This window comes from Sinohyriopsis cumingii, chromosome 8, assembly GCF_028554795.1.
Source record: "Sinohyriopsis cumingii isolate HCF-2022 chromosome 8, ASM2855479v2, whole genome shotgun sequence".
NCBI classification, from domain to species: Eukaryota; Metazoa; Mollusca; class Bivalvia; order Unionida; family Unionidae; genus Sinohyriopsis; species Sinohyriopsis cumingii.
This window is the reverse complement of record NC_142968.1, coordinates 6,253,086-6,270,513: the sequence shown is the minus strand read 5'-3', so window position 1 is coordinate 6,270,513 and position 17,428 is coordinate 6,253,086. Positions and strand designations below refer to the sequence as shown.

General features: G+C 33.3%; 1 long non-coding RNA gene across 1 annotated transcript in view; it reads right to left on the bottom strand.

Annotated features, from left to right (window-relative positions):
* The window catches only part of LOC149792899 (uncharacterized), a 43,803-nt gene extending 27,368 nt beyond the window's left edge, over positions 1-16,435 (bottom strand). The window contains exons 1-4 of the long non-coding RNA XR_016422663.1: positions 11,006-16,435; positions 10,189-10,255; positions 8,937-9,045; positions 8,248-8,332 (exon numbers count right to left, since the gene is read on the bottom strand). This is a non-coding gene — a long non-coding RNA (uncharacterized LOC149792899). The remainder of the gene's footprint in view (positions 1-8,247; positions 8,333-8,936; positions 9,046-10,188; positions 10,256-11,005) is intronic.
* Between the last annotated feature and the right edge of the window lie 993 nt (positions 16,436-17,428).

Below are 17,428 nucleotides of genomic sequence, written 5' to 3'. Positions count from 1 at the left end.
ATGAGCATTTGGCTCATAACAACGTGAGTTTATTTTGGCAATACAGTAATACCTCGTGCATTCACGTTTCTGGATTCACGAATTCATGGATTCATTGGTGTCCTCTACGTACATGTTTTCTTTATTTTATTGAATTGTACCTTCGTTATATGACTTCTGTGACATATGAAGTTTACCTAGTTTACCTTCCTGACAATGACAAAGAAAACGTCAGTCATTAAGTTTACAGTCCCATTTGTTACTTGGTTTTATCTTACTTTGAGTGCAAAAGAAAACGGCAGCCAATGAATTAGTATAGGGGTAATATTAGTATACATGTACCTTACTGTAAATGGGCTAGTGTGGCAAATACCCATTAGGCGATACTGTACAGTACTTTATTTTTACGTCAACCATTTATTTCTCTTTCTAATGGTAATGTATTAAGCTAACTTTTAAATGAAATTAAAGTGCTTTGGGAGCATGATTTGGGTCATATTTAGGGTTTAAACCCTAGAAATAAGTATTTATTAGCAGTTTTAGTGACTCGTACCAAACATTCGCGATTCCTCCTGATCTGCGACTAGTTCTGGAACCTAACCTTGCGAGTGTTCGAGGTATTACTGTATATGTCTACTATCCTGCTTAGAATGATAAAATCTGGTGCTTGGCTGCTTCATTATACCTTCTGAATCATTTTTGCTAAGAGTGGTCTCTGTGACTTGTCTTTCATACTGCATTGATTTTTATGAAATGTGTGTGAAACATTACTCTGTTGGCTGTTGTTTTTGTTCTGGTCATGAAACTTTATAATTTAATGCATCTCTTTACAATTACACCCTTAAAAACAAAGGTCATTGTGACCTACATTATCTGCTTTATTCACATGTGTTAAAATATTTGTGTTCATTTATGGACCAATTTTTCTATGTTAGATTTATGTACATCTTATCCTGGAGACCCATCCTGACCAGTGCCATTAGTAAGTAGGAATAAAATGTTTATTCAGTGGTAAACTTTCTTTGTCATTCATTAAGCAAATTGTGCATTGTGATTTTTTTACACTCATCCAGTTAATTGTGCATTGTACATGTGAATGAGTATAGGAGTAAAATAAGTGACTCCATAGTGCATGCTTCACTTGTAGTGGTTAATCAAGATATTATTGATCATAAACTATGCTTGTACTACTGCCGGTCACTCCAAGACTACTCAAAGCTAATGACTTTCACCTGGTAAAATCAGGCTTCATTGGGCAGGTAGTGGTAATAGCTTGTCAAGCAGACTTTAGGAACTTTGATTTAAGAAAAAAAGTACAGAAGCAAATTTAATTTCTGGTTTATATCAATGCATTACAGTACCTCTGCTTTAATATCATAGAGAAAATAATTTGTTGGCTTTGTCTTTTGTGCCGTGTCACAGTAGACAGGGAGGTAGATGGTTTCATAATATGTCAGCGCAATACTGGCTATGTAGTCCCAATTACAGTTTCAAATTTTAAATTTGAAAATAGTTAAAAGTTATATTGTAAAGATGAAAGATTACACAAAAATTGTTACTTAAAAAGGTACCAAAATCAGTTTAGCCTGAATTTATATTCAGCATGATAATACTTACAATGGTTAATGGAGACAAGTAAAAGTAGCGGCGGTGAGCTACTTATTGAAGGACAATCCACTCCCTTTTAGCCACCCACTCTCTAACCATTAACCAGAGTTTCTATGACTCTTATGCTCTTAAAATATGTAACAGAAAGCAAGTGAAACCAACAATCTGAGTAAAATTCAACAAAGTATTTATTTCCTTAAAAACACTTACTGTATTGTGAATTAATTCTAAAATAATCCTAAATGTCCCATAGCAAATCCGAAAGTATATAATGTTCTGAATGATTTCCAATGATCTTGAATGTGATGATGTACCAACCATCTTGAATGTGCTGATGTACTGATAGTCTTTTGTGTGTTGATGTACCATTAGTCTTGAATGTATTGATGCACCACAATGATACAATACAGTATGTTTTTGAATGAGTCCTTAGTGATCACAAAGTAGTGTTTTAGAGGTCATTTAAAGTTGCATTAAATAAAACAGTGAGCACTTTGTAACTCCAGTGAATAATGTAAATAAATGATTCTAAACTCATAAACCGGGTTAGGTATTTAGTATTAAATATCTTAGAAAACAAGACAAAAATCAGATAGTTGCAACCCTCAAAATGAAAAATATCAGGTGCACAATATAAATGAAACATACATGTACATTAATATTCAGCAAAGTGGTTTTAATGCAATGGCACTTGAGACAACTGCGCGTGGAAAGACCATATATATTCTGAAGGTAATTCACATTTTGGATTGACTTCTCCTGCACAAAAATAAAATTCTTTAAGTGACTTCTTTAAACAATATTTAAAAAAATTTTCTTCTATATTTGACAGAGTCTCGACATACCAATGATGCTTGTATGACTTTAAATATGGTTGCTATTAATTAAAATATAAATGCAACTCTGAAACACTGCAGAACAGCCATATTTTACAGAAAGCATTTTCACATAAAGGACTTACATATCTGTACAAATGATTCCAGTCTGCCACTAAAGCAGTAAACATTCACACAACTTTTTTGAAGACAAAATATCTTCTGAATAGAATATGTCAAATTTTGAAACAAATCATGTTGGCATAGGGACCTATAAATATTGGGCAAGTGATGTGCCATCAAGTCATTATTAAGGCAGAAAAGCTTTATGAACCTTGATGTGTGTGTGTGATTTAGATTTTTAACGTAGCTTTAACAATTTTTCAGTCATATCGCTACGATGTCTGCAGTGTGACAGTTTATAGTGATGTCTAGCACTTGGGTATCATGCCACGGACATGTAGCATGAGAACCTTGATGCAGTTGTTCCCATAACACACAAGTATTGAAAGTAACAAAATAAATAGAATGCATTCTGCTGATAAGGTTTTCTTGGCCAACAGTCTTTACATCTGGCTAATCAGCCATTTGAGCGATCAAAGGCCCACTTGTTTTAAGAGTAGAATAAGTTCTTACTGTTGAATGCAAGACATGATATAGTGCATATCATCAGGTAAGTATTTTTGCTATTATTTTGTCATCAAATCTTTTCAAATAGGATTGTGAGATATTTGATTAAGAATGGCTAAAAATTATTAAATGGTTCCAAAATTCAGCTTGAGTGTGTCTTAAACTAGACCTTGTATATATATCGAATATAACATCCTGAACAATGGTATCACGTGTCCATGTAAATATTATAATGTGGTTCAGGTGGAACTGTGTTTGTTTGGTAACTAAGGGACACTTGTCAGAAATTATAACACCTTTTCTAAGTGTATATTTTGAGTTCTCATACACATGGGGAGTGCTGTGTAATATTGTGGGAGTGGACAATCTTTAGCCAGAGAGAACGAAGAGAGGAAAGATCAATTCCATCAGAAGCCTGATTTGTAAGACCTAGCAAAAATACAGGTGGTCTTTAGTGTAAATTGTTTTACATTTGGCAGTGAAAATTGGTTGTATGCAATGGAAGCGGTCATAAAAACAAGTATATAAATGTTATCGAATCGGAGCCATGATACCTCGGCAAGAATAACTTCATTTGATAGTAAATGAACTAATAAATTCATATGTAAAAAAAAAGTGATATTGTCAGGTAACTAGGAATAACAATATAATTTGGGAAATACAAGAGAGCAGTCAAGTCGACATACAGAGAAAAAGAAACACAAAGATTGCACGTACTTTGAGGAAGAAATACTTCTGATATCATTGCTTTTTATATCATTCTAAAAGAAGACATAATCTGGTCTCTCAATCAGATATGTAAGTAATTGCAGATTGTTTGTGTGCAAATTTATTGTCCACACATAAAGGGAAGAAATATGAACTTTAGTGTAACCATAACATTTCTCCGGTTTACCCCCCTTATTTAAGAAGCCATTATTGAAAATGTACGGTAAGGGACTTTGGAATATTAACTTACTTCTCACGATATGGGAATGGCATAGCAACTGGCAAATTTAGGATCTTTATATTTATGGTTTGATGCCGATAACATGGTATAACGGTACCAATTGAACAACCCCAGGTGGGCGGAGCTAAAGGTGTAGGAAACATTGTATTCAGAAGTAAACAACAAAACTACCTGTGATTGGTGCATTATGTAGAGTTATACTTTCTGTTAGGCTTAAAAAAGTTGAACCTCTTGGCAACATGTGAGATTATATTAACTCATATCTAGATCATATTTTGTATTTTTTATGATTTTTTTAAAACGTGGTACACATGGCAGACAATGTGTCTGTTGTGACTAGATAACACTTACCCCTGTCTAGTTCCAGTTGAGTTATCTCTCTTAAATGCAATGGGGTACCTGGTTTTGTCCTTGTCAAATTGACAGTCTAACAGTGTTCTTTATGACAGAATGTGACATGCATGCTGAGGCAGGATAGAAAGTATATTTATTTCACAAAACATTGGCATTGATGTCTATGGAAATACAATTAGTACCGTGATACCTTATGTGTTAAACAACAAACCTGCCGAGTGCATTTGGATTTCAAGATTTCTAAACATAATAGATGCTAAAATAATCAAACATATCTAAGTGATAACCCACTCAGTTACAATGAAGGAAAAACATAATCATTGGTCTTGCATTGAATGAAAAGATGGGGTAAATGCCATGCTATAAAACTATGCAAGCACAGCATACGTTGCACGGCTCTCGATTAGCCTGGCAGTTGTATCATCATAGATCCGAAGAGAGAGAAATACGTAGAGCGGAAGACAAACGTGCATATATTTCAGTATCTAAAAATGATCTGCTTTAGAACCTCAAAGTCAAGCATAAAATAGATTACATCATTTGTATGATAAGGAATTACAATTTTGGACTACTTGCCCCTATCAGCTATTTCAGCTTTATATAACTGATAATGTTTAACACTGTGTCAAATTATTCCATGCAGAGTTTACACATATCATTATAAGGGTTCCGATTCCTGTAGGTTTCTTATATAAGTTTAAGTTCAAGGATTTTATCTAGCATAAACTCTTTTCACTTTTGCTCAGTAGATTTCCATGTATAATTGTCCCCGCTGACATGATATATATATATATATATATATATATATATATATATATATATATATATATATATATATATGTGTGTGTGTGTGTGTGTGTGCGTGTGTATATGTGTGTGTGTGTGTGTGTGTGTGTGTATATATATATATATATATATATATATATATATATTACTTATGCAGCAGATCTTCAATTATTAGATAAGATAGAGGTCCTAACAGCAAAAAGAATAATGTGATTCAGGGATTATTTATTACAAGGATAAAGGCAACGTAGCACTCATCGGAACACAGGAAATAATAACGGTAACTATGTGCGATCCGGAAACGTACCATGAGGAGGGATACATCTTTGCAGATGTGGAACCACCATACAAGCAACAAGAAGTCTTCAAAAGAACTGTCCGATTTGTCTCTGATCTTACGACCAAATCGAAGTTTTATACAAATGTGCAGAATGAAGGATGAAATAGAAACAAAACCATGACGAAACAAACGACAGATATAAGATTACATGATTGGGATCAAAGAACCCATTCCATAACACACCAAGTTCTAATGTCAAACAACACATAAATTAAGTGATTAGTTCCTAGTAAACGAACATTAAAGACTTGAGTTAGGTGTATCCCACTGCGACCAAATTATTCCGTTCAGAGAGGCGAACAAAATAAAGATAATGTGATGAGAAACGTCGATAAAGTTTACTGACGAAAATCACCATATGCACATACTCAAATGGGCCAGTAGTTGATTCCCTGGGATCTCATTCCAAAAGGAGCCTGTTAATTGTTACAATTAACCCACAGTCACGACCAGTAAACGAAATGAAACAGTTAAACGGATGGTCTCTAAATTTAACAAATAAAGTATTTCCCAAGAATAAAAAGTATAAAATTTAATAAGAACTTAGAGTATTGCGAATTAACTCCCTAAGTGACCAAAACGTTATATCACCAGTACTAATTAATAAAGTTTTAATTAGATTTCATTGGTGTTCGAAAGAAGATCAAACACTGAATGTGTTGATATGCATTAAGTGGCAGTGACGTGGAGATGTGCGAACTGTCTTTTGATTAACCACAGTAACATAATCTAGGAAGTCCTTGTCTGAATTTACTATAATTCAAATTTAATGTTTCTGTCGAAGAATTATATTTATTTTTAATAATATTTTCAAGAAATAATTCCACCCAAATCAACATGAACACAAGAATACAAAAGATTCCTGCATCAGATGTTATCGCAAGAATGAGTAATACCTCAAATAAACAATATTATAAACCCCTCTACCTGACCTTGGTCATACTTGGCATGTTCTGCACAATATTATGACTCAACTAACATGTTTACCTCTATTGATAATGATCCTAATATTTAACCCAAACTAGTATCAGCTATGTATTATTCGTTTACCAAAATAGAAAATACAGATCAATACAACATGAACTCGATTTGAGAAAAGGTCATGTCCAAAGTACAATTAAACATAACATAGAATCATGGAGAAACAACTACCAAACTACACAAATTAAATATACATAACAATGCAATCTCGTAATAATGGATGGGTAAAATCGCACAATTCTCCGAGAAATGGAATATACTCCTGTCTTTCCGATGCAGCTGAAATAACTGTGATACTTACCAAATACCTGACGAATTTCTGAAGAATAGGTCCTCAAAATGAGAGATAGATATTGCAAAGAACGTTTCAGGACTTTCTAACTATCAAAGATGTAAGATATACCTGTAGCTTTATTGTTTAATGTAATTCCAAGAACTTGCAAAAATAAAATGGAGACATTATTCAGCTGCCATATAATAAAGCTACTGGTCATACTTTAATTATTGTGGTAATGTTAACAAGGTAATTATGATAACTATTATACAGATTTCGGGATGTACTTTAGCATGCAACGCAAAAGGCCAAATAGTTTTTGTCTGAATCTCCTAGTTTATCTGGAAAGCGTTTGGACAAAAAATGAAGACAAACCTTAGTCGCATAACTGTTTCAGTTCCAAAGGTAGGTATGAAGATCGAGAGTAAAATGTAAAATGCAGACTTATTCGTTTATTATATAACTAAAACTGAAACATTTTTGCCAGCCATTGTTCACCTCTAGCAAAGATATTGAAACTGAGTTGATCACATTAAGAATCTAGATAAACCCAATTTTTCCCAATCTAGTTTAATGAAGGTGATATATCAATATACAAGTAAAGGACAACATAATTAGGAATAAGGTAATAGTTTGGACTTTCATTAAACACATTGAGAAAATGTATATTTAAAATTAATGAATGCAGCCAATTTGACTTGAATGGTGAGCCTTTAGCCTATACTGTAAATCGCAGTTGCACAATGTTATAATTTGATGAAAGTTTACGATTTTCAACGTTTTTATATTCCCATCCCAAGGATAAAACCTGTTGAAACTACTTTTTCACGTTGTAGAAAAAAAGAAAATACGGAGGACAGATCAAGTTTAGTTTCTCAAGGTATTCTTCGTATATAATGTGTAAGCCATACAGAGTAGTTAATGCTGGTGCACTTATCGTAAACCGGGGTCACATAATCTTTTTCAGATACAATCGTTCGCTGTTTTGGGGATCAGTGTCATGAACACGTTTTAAGAGTCCTAATGGGACACTTACAAGCTTACTAAAATATATTGATCATTTGTTAAGTAGTTTCAAATGCAGTTTACTGGTCACATGTATTGCTCACATCAAACCTAAGGAATATCCTTTAAATCAAGTAATGCATCGATACGGAATCGTGTATGGCCAAAGATTCACAATGCAGCTTCGATGAGGCTTGAATCACTTGCCGTTTCAGAAATGTCATTCATCTACTAAATATGAATACTACAAGGTATGCGAATTTGTCTTTGAAACGAACTCTGATACGCCTTTCTTGGCATTTCGCTTTAAAAGAAATTTTGTTTAGACGCCGAATGAAAACAGCGTACAATATATATATATATATATATATATATATATATATATATATATATATATATATATATATATATATATATATAAATTTATTATAGTTGCCTCAGCTGTGGACATTTTTGCAAATAGTTTTATCAATATATTTCTTCAACTACAACTACAACTACAAATACGCAAAATAAAATGACATACTTGGCTCCTTTAAAGATGTACGTCATGAGGATTACAATGAATTCATCCAGTACTCCGGCACCATTACCAAGGACTATCGCAAGCACTGGGAAAAGAAGGACATTACATTAGTGCTCCCCAAACTTTCAAACGTATCAAAACGTATTAAAATAAAGACTGGCTAGCAGTGACATCATAAGTATTTCGGAGGTAGGAGCTGTGTACGTAAAGTTGCTTAAGGAACGAAAGATACTCAGCAGGTGTCAATTGTCCAAAGTAAACACCACCTTTACTCGAGATCTTATTTGGTGGGGAATTGGCTCCTGATGTAGTTCTTTTCTAAACACTTCATATTAACGTATTGCATGTACCAAAAAATATACAATGAAATCAATCACTCGTTTATGCATGGGTTTAGTATAGTGCACTCTAGTTTTGCAGATTATAGCACTTGCCCAACAAGTTCTCGTCAGCACATGCAGTCAGCATTCAAGTCGCAGCAAAAAGGGTCTGTTCAATTCATTCATTGCTAAATGTTTTCATTATATCTTGCTGGGTTGATTGTAATACTAAATCCAGTATGTGGTTGAGTTAACGATCTTCTCACTATTGAAAATAAGCAATATGTGATTTCAATTGAATTCAGTTTACAAGATTTATTCTGTAGGCAATCGAGTACGATGGTTATTTCGAATACTTTTTTCGAATACCTTTTTCATCACTTCCTTTTCCGTCCATTTTGAGTGCACTGAGTCATGGCATTCTAGGTCCTTGATTATGCAGAAAACGTCAAATTGATATGACCAGCTGGATGAATTTCTGGAAAAGGTAATCTTATGTAAAATTAAACTTAGAAAATAGACAATAATGTCTTTCTGGTACATTGTGATGGAAATAAGCTATACACCGCGTGGATTAGTTCCAAATAATACAAAATCATGTAATCTCACTCCAAAGTTATTTTCTATATCAACTGTATTTGGCGGTCGCGCTGTTGTCAAAATCAAAACATGTATGCACATATTCTAAACTTTAAATAACATCAAGACTAGAAACAGACACATAGTTTGAAAAACAATCGAAATTTCAATGTCTCCCATAAAAATATTAACCATTACTTGAAATAAGAAGAGTCGTCCTCAAATCATTAAATATTTTTAGAAAATGATTTTGAAGTTTCCTTTTCTTGTTTATAACTTCACAACTTTGAACGCAGCTATAGTGTTTTGAGTTACCAGATTACGCCTAACTACCCTTTGAATAGAGTTGTGCATTCGTAGAAATCGTTTCTTGATTTAGCAACCACATCTCTCGATAAAAGAGCACAAACGTAGCATTAGTTAAGCATGCGTTATCAAAATCTCTTCTTTCCATTTCTTTCATGATGTCGACTAGTAATAATGATTTTGTTACTAAATGTAAAATACATAATCAAATTACTGGTAAAAAAGAGATATTTAAGCGACACAAACATAGCGATTAAAGCAACATCTGGGACATCATCTTACCAACGATTTTTCAAAACTATTAATTATATCAGTGTGATACGAATATGAGCATCTAACATATGTTAACATTTTAAGACTGTCAGGGACACTTACCTAAGCAATTAGCATCAGCTAACGATTATTCCCTAGCTATTGTACTAGAATAAACTAATCAACATGCTAACTGTATAATGCTGTTTCTGTATCTAAGCAAAAGATGCATTCTTTCTTCATATTGTCTTTTCGATGAACAGAAACTACTTATTTTTCTGTACATCGGTCAAATGTTATTATCTAGTAAACTAGGTTACAACGGATACAAAATTAAAATTGAGCTAATTGATGTCACTGCTACCTTATTTTGAGTGGCGTAATTGCTTCATATTGTTCAATAGTGACTTGAAACTTCGTTGCATCATGATTGTGTAAGTATTATTGAATTGGCTATATTATCTACTACGCTATTCGTACGTACGGTTACTTATGATAGGAGTCGCATCAAGAACTTAGTCCTAGAACTGAAGCAACCAGTACATGGTAACCTGAAATGAATAAAATAATTCTGGTGTCTGATCAGAAGTTTTAATTTACTCTGCTATCAGTGTTTGTTCTTTATTCGAGGTGGGTGGATGGGAGTGGGGACGATCTTGGTTTAACCAAATCAGTTAAAATCAGTTTCGTATATAACGCATTTACTCATCATATGAGTCATTTGACTGGTACTTAGTTTACACAAATAATAAATGAATTTACAAGAAAACTGTTCTGTTAGTTACCTGAAAGTATACAAAACGTTTGATCTACATAATTAATGGCTAAAATAAAACGTAAAAAGAAACAATTTGAGCATAAAGAGGATAATATGACGGCGACGGTTTTATGAAGGCATTAAATTTCACACACTCTTATCAGAACATGAAGGATGACGTCCAAGAGGATTATCATTTGTCTGTACGTCCCACACATAAAATGTATCTGATCCACAACTATAGTAGTCATAGGGGGCGATGTCGAAATCAAAACCATCATTGCAGTGGGTGGTGCAATTGATAGATCCTGAAGTCTTCGAGCACTTCAATGTCCCATTGTCTGGGGAGTTAGCTCAGGACGAGTTTAAAAGCAACATAGTAAAGGAAATGAATTTACGAGTGTTGACATATATTTTGCGTGGTAACGCAGCCAATTTGTTTTAAAAAAGTACGAAATCAGCTTATTTTGAAACGGTTGAGATTAGAAAATAATGTAATGTGACGTTCTTTCACAATGTATAGAAAGAAAAGCTATTGCATTACCTCTCTGAAGTAATCCAGTTGCTAATAAACCATGCACATACTAATGTTCTATCTAATATTTCAGCTTCAGAATTTCAATCCCTTTTGTTCGGCCATTAATGGACCAACAGGACTCCCCGGTCGACTTTCGTTCTTTTGTTTAGACAGATCCACTGGGATTATCGCACGTGGCCTACTTTTACAGATTCGTTACATGGTGTAGATCTTCCTGCACTTCCCACACAGTATCCGCCCCTGTTGTCTAGATCCGTACTAGTACACAAACGGAGTCTCGTCATGATTCCTTCTCCACAAGTCTTGCTGCATGAAGACCAGTTTCCCATGCTTTCCTCTGTCCGTCGACTAGAGCAAAGAACATAGATAGGAAGGACATTTTAATGGGATGACATATTGCATACATTATTTTTGGGAGATTTCAATGAGATTAGAGGAAACACTGTTACATCAGAAACTATATAGAGATACTATGATTCGTTGCGACATAGCATATTAGCTATTTGAGATGAATTACAGCTCATCCTCTTTTATATCATCTGAAATAAATCACAATAAAGTCATATATATTAGAAAATAACCTACGGACTTTAGAAATCAAAGAAATGCAACACTCATGTCAAAAAAGACGGTAGTTGTTAACATGCGTATGCTGTAATGATTATTATTGATAGTTGCTTTGTAGAAGCCATGTAAGGTGTGATTATTTCACAGGCTGATAGATGCTGAAACAATTCTCCCTCCTATATCATGTATTGTGTACCGACATGATAACTGACAGTGAGCTAATAAATAATGACTGCAGCTTTGGTATATTTATATCTAATTTTCATGTCCTTTCGAAGTCCTAAATTCTTCGAATATTCAGGGACCATTGACTTTTTCACAAGGTAATGAATGTACATGTTGTTCATTTGTTACTATACATCTGAAATGTCTAGGTTTGCAATATGCACTTCCATAACTGTTAAGTATAAAGTTTCGAAAGCGTCTTGTAATTTGTAAAAGAGATATTTGGATACTTTGAGGATTTACATAAAGCATATCATTCATTCTCAAGAACAGGTATGTTTAAGAAGATGATCAAGGATATAATCTCTAGATTATATTTAATTTGATAAATTACATGTAAAGTAATATTATGTATATAGTTAAATTGAAAATGATGTCATAAAAACTAGACATAATGTTTGATAGAGTCCCACGTTTTGTTTAATGTATTTGTTTATAGACCTCTGCACCTATTTTCACCTTTAGGTTCTAAAAGCTTATATATATAACGACCTGTTCATCCATCCCCGCGTAGTCAATAGGGTTACGTAATGATATCGATAACCTAAAACTGTTATGGTCAGAGTGGAACTTAACTTAAATATGAAAGAAAACGAACCTCATTTGCCTTAGCTCATGTAAAATACAATTATCAGAGGAACAACTTGTCACGTACCGGGTTCAATGCTACAACCGATGATATCCCGAAACATTTTTCTTTACGCATGCTTAGCGTGATATTTAAGCGCATATGGTAGAGCGGTTTGTGGGTGGATAATCTTCAATATAAAGACTACAAAAATAAATGTATGCTCTGGTTAGTCATATCTAATGCATGCCTTCCTAACTTAAAAACAAAATATAAGTCAGAGAAATCCAAACACATCGGTATGTTATTGCCTTAATATGTATCATCAAAGCAAGGGAAGAAATCGAAAAGCTTTTACATTTCTAAAAAGACCGATTTACGTCTCTTAATTTATCGCATTGGAAACATGATTAAGAAAGTTAACCATCCTACTTTAAAAGTGTTGAATATGTTCTGTGTAAATCTATGTATTCAAATGTTTTAAGATAAAAAGAGATATTATGCTGTGAAAGTTGAAAAAAGACGTTAGCGTAGCAAAGGATAAACGAACAAAATCAAAGACGCATGTGCAAAAATAGAAATGATCAGTAAAGTAAGATATTAGCATACGTTTTCTTGCTATCTGTATATGATATAGCAATAATTCAAAGTCGAGTTAAGTGAGAGATGTTTACAGAGCTAAGTTCTGCTTGATAACATGGACTATCAAGTATAATTATATCTTAAATTATTGAATAAATTAATCGTAGTCTTAAAGATTTTTCTCAAAAGTGATCCTTTGAAAGGCACCAGAAATTGATATTCATATCGTCGGCAATGAATTTAATTTACCGGTATACATTTTTGAATGCTTCAAAATAGTTCTTCCGCAGGCCAACTGTATAAAACGTTTTTTAAATAGCTACATGTAAAGAATTCTTCAAGCATCAAATATCGTGCACACCTTTCTAGGTCTCAATAAACTACGGAAAGGTCAACTCATCACTTTTGCATACACTGCATATACATGTTCGCGTGTCATTAGGTATATTACATTTATGTATTCATTGCCAGTGTATGTATGTGTGCTTTGGTGGCCACTGGGTTACGATCACGAACATCGATCAAGGTCAGTTGATTTGCTAATGGTCAGCTAAAATTGCTATACCTGTCATCCAACACAGATCACGTCCAATCAACAACAACTTTGATTGTAATGGGTAATGTGGTAGTCATAAGTGCCATGTACATTTAAATATTATCATAGAAACATCAGACGTCAATGCCATAGTGTATTTTTTGTAAGCCTCTGCATTTAACTGATGATTAGCTCATGCTCGATGACCAGTTTAGCCACATGTACTGAATATTAGGAAATATTTCTACTTGTCTGGTAATAAAGCCACTCTCTACCTTTTAAAAGTAATTCGTTTGATTTTACACTGGAAAAATAAGAGAAAAAACACATGAACTGAAAATGATCTGGGAAATAAAGAGAAATGTTGAATACTCCAGAGCAAACACATAGCGAACTTCGCTTAACGGAAAAAACCTCTTGTCCTAAGGAATTCTCTGTAAATCACTGTAGTTATGTTTCATAATTTGTGTTTATTTTGTGATTGCTATTTTGGTCATCTCTTTTAGTTTTTCTAGATAGTGTTTAGATTATGTACCACAATGTAATTCATTATGATACACATATCACTGTTTGGCGTAAATGCCTCCGCGTTTGATCTAAATAGTTTCCTATAGCGTTATGATGAAATGAAACTTTATTGCAAGATAGTGTACTGAAATGCATCACTGGTATACAATTAATACCGCCACAGTAAATTCTGTTACCATTTAGGAAATATACGTTCCCATGCGTTGTTCAAACCTGATTGTTCTTACTTAGGGCTAATTCAGTTCATTCTTCTGCGACTTTCACACCGCATCCTGCTATCTCTCACATCAGGAGGAATACATCTTAAACTATGTCAAGACTGCAATGTGTAAGTGATCAGTAAGGACGATATATACTACAATATCTGAATACGAACTCAAGCAAGAATTAGCATTTGTAAAAATATAATCACTGAATTCTTTAACATACCAGTCTCCATTTGTTCAAATATTTTTCCAATTTATGAGTAAAAATTACTCCATCCTTAATAAACCCCTAAACAATCTCTAGTTTAGACAACATGAAATATGTTTTTCATGTGACGATTATAAATCTTAAATAATCATATTATATGGTAGTTTTCCTATAATTTTGAATGAGACAAAATGGCATTTAATAAATGCCTAAAAAATTATTTTGTATATATTAATTTAATAATAATGTTTGTTTTTTAAATGGTAGGAAATTGATTAGTCTTATTATTATAGATGTTATTGTAATCACCGCATCGATCAGCAAGCTGTATGAAACATGTATGAAATACCATTATATCTCAGCTATGGACCTTTGTACGAAAGTATATATCAAAAACATTTTAACACGAGTAACAAATGTTGAGCAACTGTTCAAAACGGTTTCATTTTTATGCAAAAAAAGATATTTATAGTGGCAGTATTTTCGCATAATTGTCAGTACAAAAATGCAAATATCAGGTGCGCTGCAAAGCTATTATATCTTGCCACAGAAAAATATGAAATGCAAAATTTGATTTATTGTCTCGTAGTACACAAAAAGACTCTCCCTGCAAAAAGTGAAATAGTATGTTCCGAGTCATATTGAACTAACAAAGTTATCCAAGGAATTTCGACACCTCACTCGCTGGATATAAATGTTTTACAGTTAATAATATATTGGCTTTATCTGAGGGTCATAAATATTTCAGTGTTACAAGAATGTGCAAGGGCAGAGCTACTTAATTCCACAGTCAAGTATGATTTATATTCTCTAAAGCCATATACAAAGTCATTAACTAAAACTTAACCAAGGTATTCAAAATGACTTTACTCTTCACTCCTGTACTAATCCGAAATAAGTAGTGAGTAGGTATCCCTCCCAGGATTTGAGACTTATGCCCATAGATCTTTCACATGCACTTTAACAGAAACGTAACCAAACGTTTCAATGACCACTACCATGTTTTGGAAATATGGGAATGTTAGGGCAAAAGGCAATACATACTGCCTATAACGTTCATGAATAAAAGCAGTTAATAACTAAACGTTCCATGAGTTAAAGCATTCCATGAAACCACTACAGACCTCTGAATATACAGACAACCTTAGATAAAACCTTAAGCAATGCTAAATATCGCGCCATAAGAAAACTACATTAAACATATTCCATTATATCTTTTTTAAATTTATTCATTACTACATTTTATGAAGATCCATTGAAAAGTCCTTATTCTTTTTTATAATTCGAAATGAGAATTCAGCCATAAATTATGGTGCGATGAATAGGTTAAATAGTTTTAACAGTATAAACGCTACTATGGCTTGCAAAATTATTGAAAGTCCTTTTTTATATCATAAGTTTATATTACACTGAAAATACCATGAAATCGTTTGGGTATCACATTTTTTCAATGTTTGACAATTATTTTGGCTACGTCGGAACTTTTTATTTCTGGATTTGGGAACAAAATCTTTTAATTTACAGATTCATGTTTTGCTGAGATTTTACATTTTGACTTTAGATTTCCACAAAGTCCATCAAAATTTTCACTCCTTGGGAAAACAAAACATACGGAGTGTGCTGTGAACAAATATACCATTCCTTTAAACCTTTCACATTACAAGACGGACAACGTATCAATATACAAGTTGATGTGCCTCCGGAACATTTTTCTTTGCCTTTTGCTTTAGCCAATTTATAATGTTAAATTAATTTCATGATTTTATTTAAGAGAATAACTGCGTAAGTGTTCAGATTTCTGTACAGTAAAAAATTAAAGTTTCTGATGGATTGTATACGATAATTTAAATTTCACTTTCTAAGCATGTTTGACTTCTTTGAAGCCTCTCGTGGACTGGAAATAAATGCACACGAGACTTAAATATAGTCTTAAAATGTAACAGTTTACGAAGTCATTTTTATGAAACTGTTATTAAACCATGCATTCTAAAACAATTGATTTGCTATGCCACATTCCAAATCAACATGGAGGAAAATTCATAACCACACAGTCGGTACTATTTCATCTGATCGACATTTCAAATAGCATTAAGGAAAGAGATATTAATATTTGGGGATGAAATGTCAGCCGTACATTTTTTAAAACATTTTTACAATTGTGCTTTTTCAGCATGCTCTTGAGCACAACAGTTAAAGATTATGTCCAGGATAAAGAAAACTAATATGCATGGCCTGTTTTGTTTTCAAGAAATATTCAATAAATATTCGGTGCCAATAAATGGTAAATGGAAACAAAACAAGTTGATCAAGTGATATTTAGAATTTAGCAGGATAAAGCCATTATGGGATTAGAATTAGTGAAGATTTTGAAAACAATTTTGTGATTGAATTTGACACCATACTAGACCGTATCTAGTCCAACAATGAATATAAAAGAATGATGATCACTGAGTTCAGATGCTGATATGAGGAAATGATATCGTTCCCAGCTAGAACTAAACAGAACATGTATCTTCAACGAGTCAACAAACAAGTATTAACGGATGGAACTTACGAATAAATTGGATTGATATAAAGATATATCACTATTGATGATCAATGTATATGATAAAAACACATGTATGTATTATTCTCACAAAGGGTGATCGGTGTATAGAAAGTGTACAAATATATGAATAATGGCTGTTTCATCCACTCTTAGGATGTATGTATTGTTAATTCTTACTCGTACACCTGTATTGGATAACTGATTTCACTCATGAAGTGATGTTGAGTATAATTGATTAAAAAAATGGAACATCCCTATCTAGCGGCGTCCAGTTGACGACCAGAATGTATTTTTGGTTCTACAGCTTTCATCCAGTATTCACGGGGACACCACATATGGTGATCCCGTCCTAGCCTCACTCACTAAGAGTAAACCATTATCGTCCTCAGATCCAATGTTACCATCGACATCGATAACAGTTGCACGATACCTCACAGAGGTCTGCGACGACCAGTCACTGCA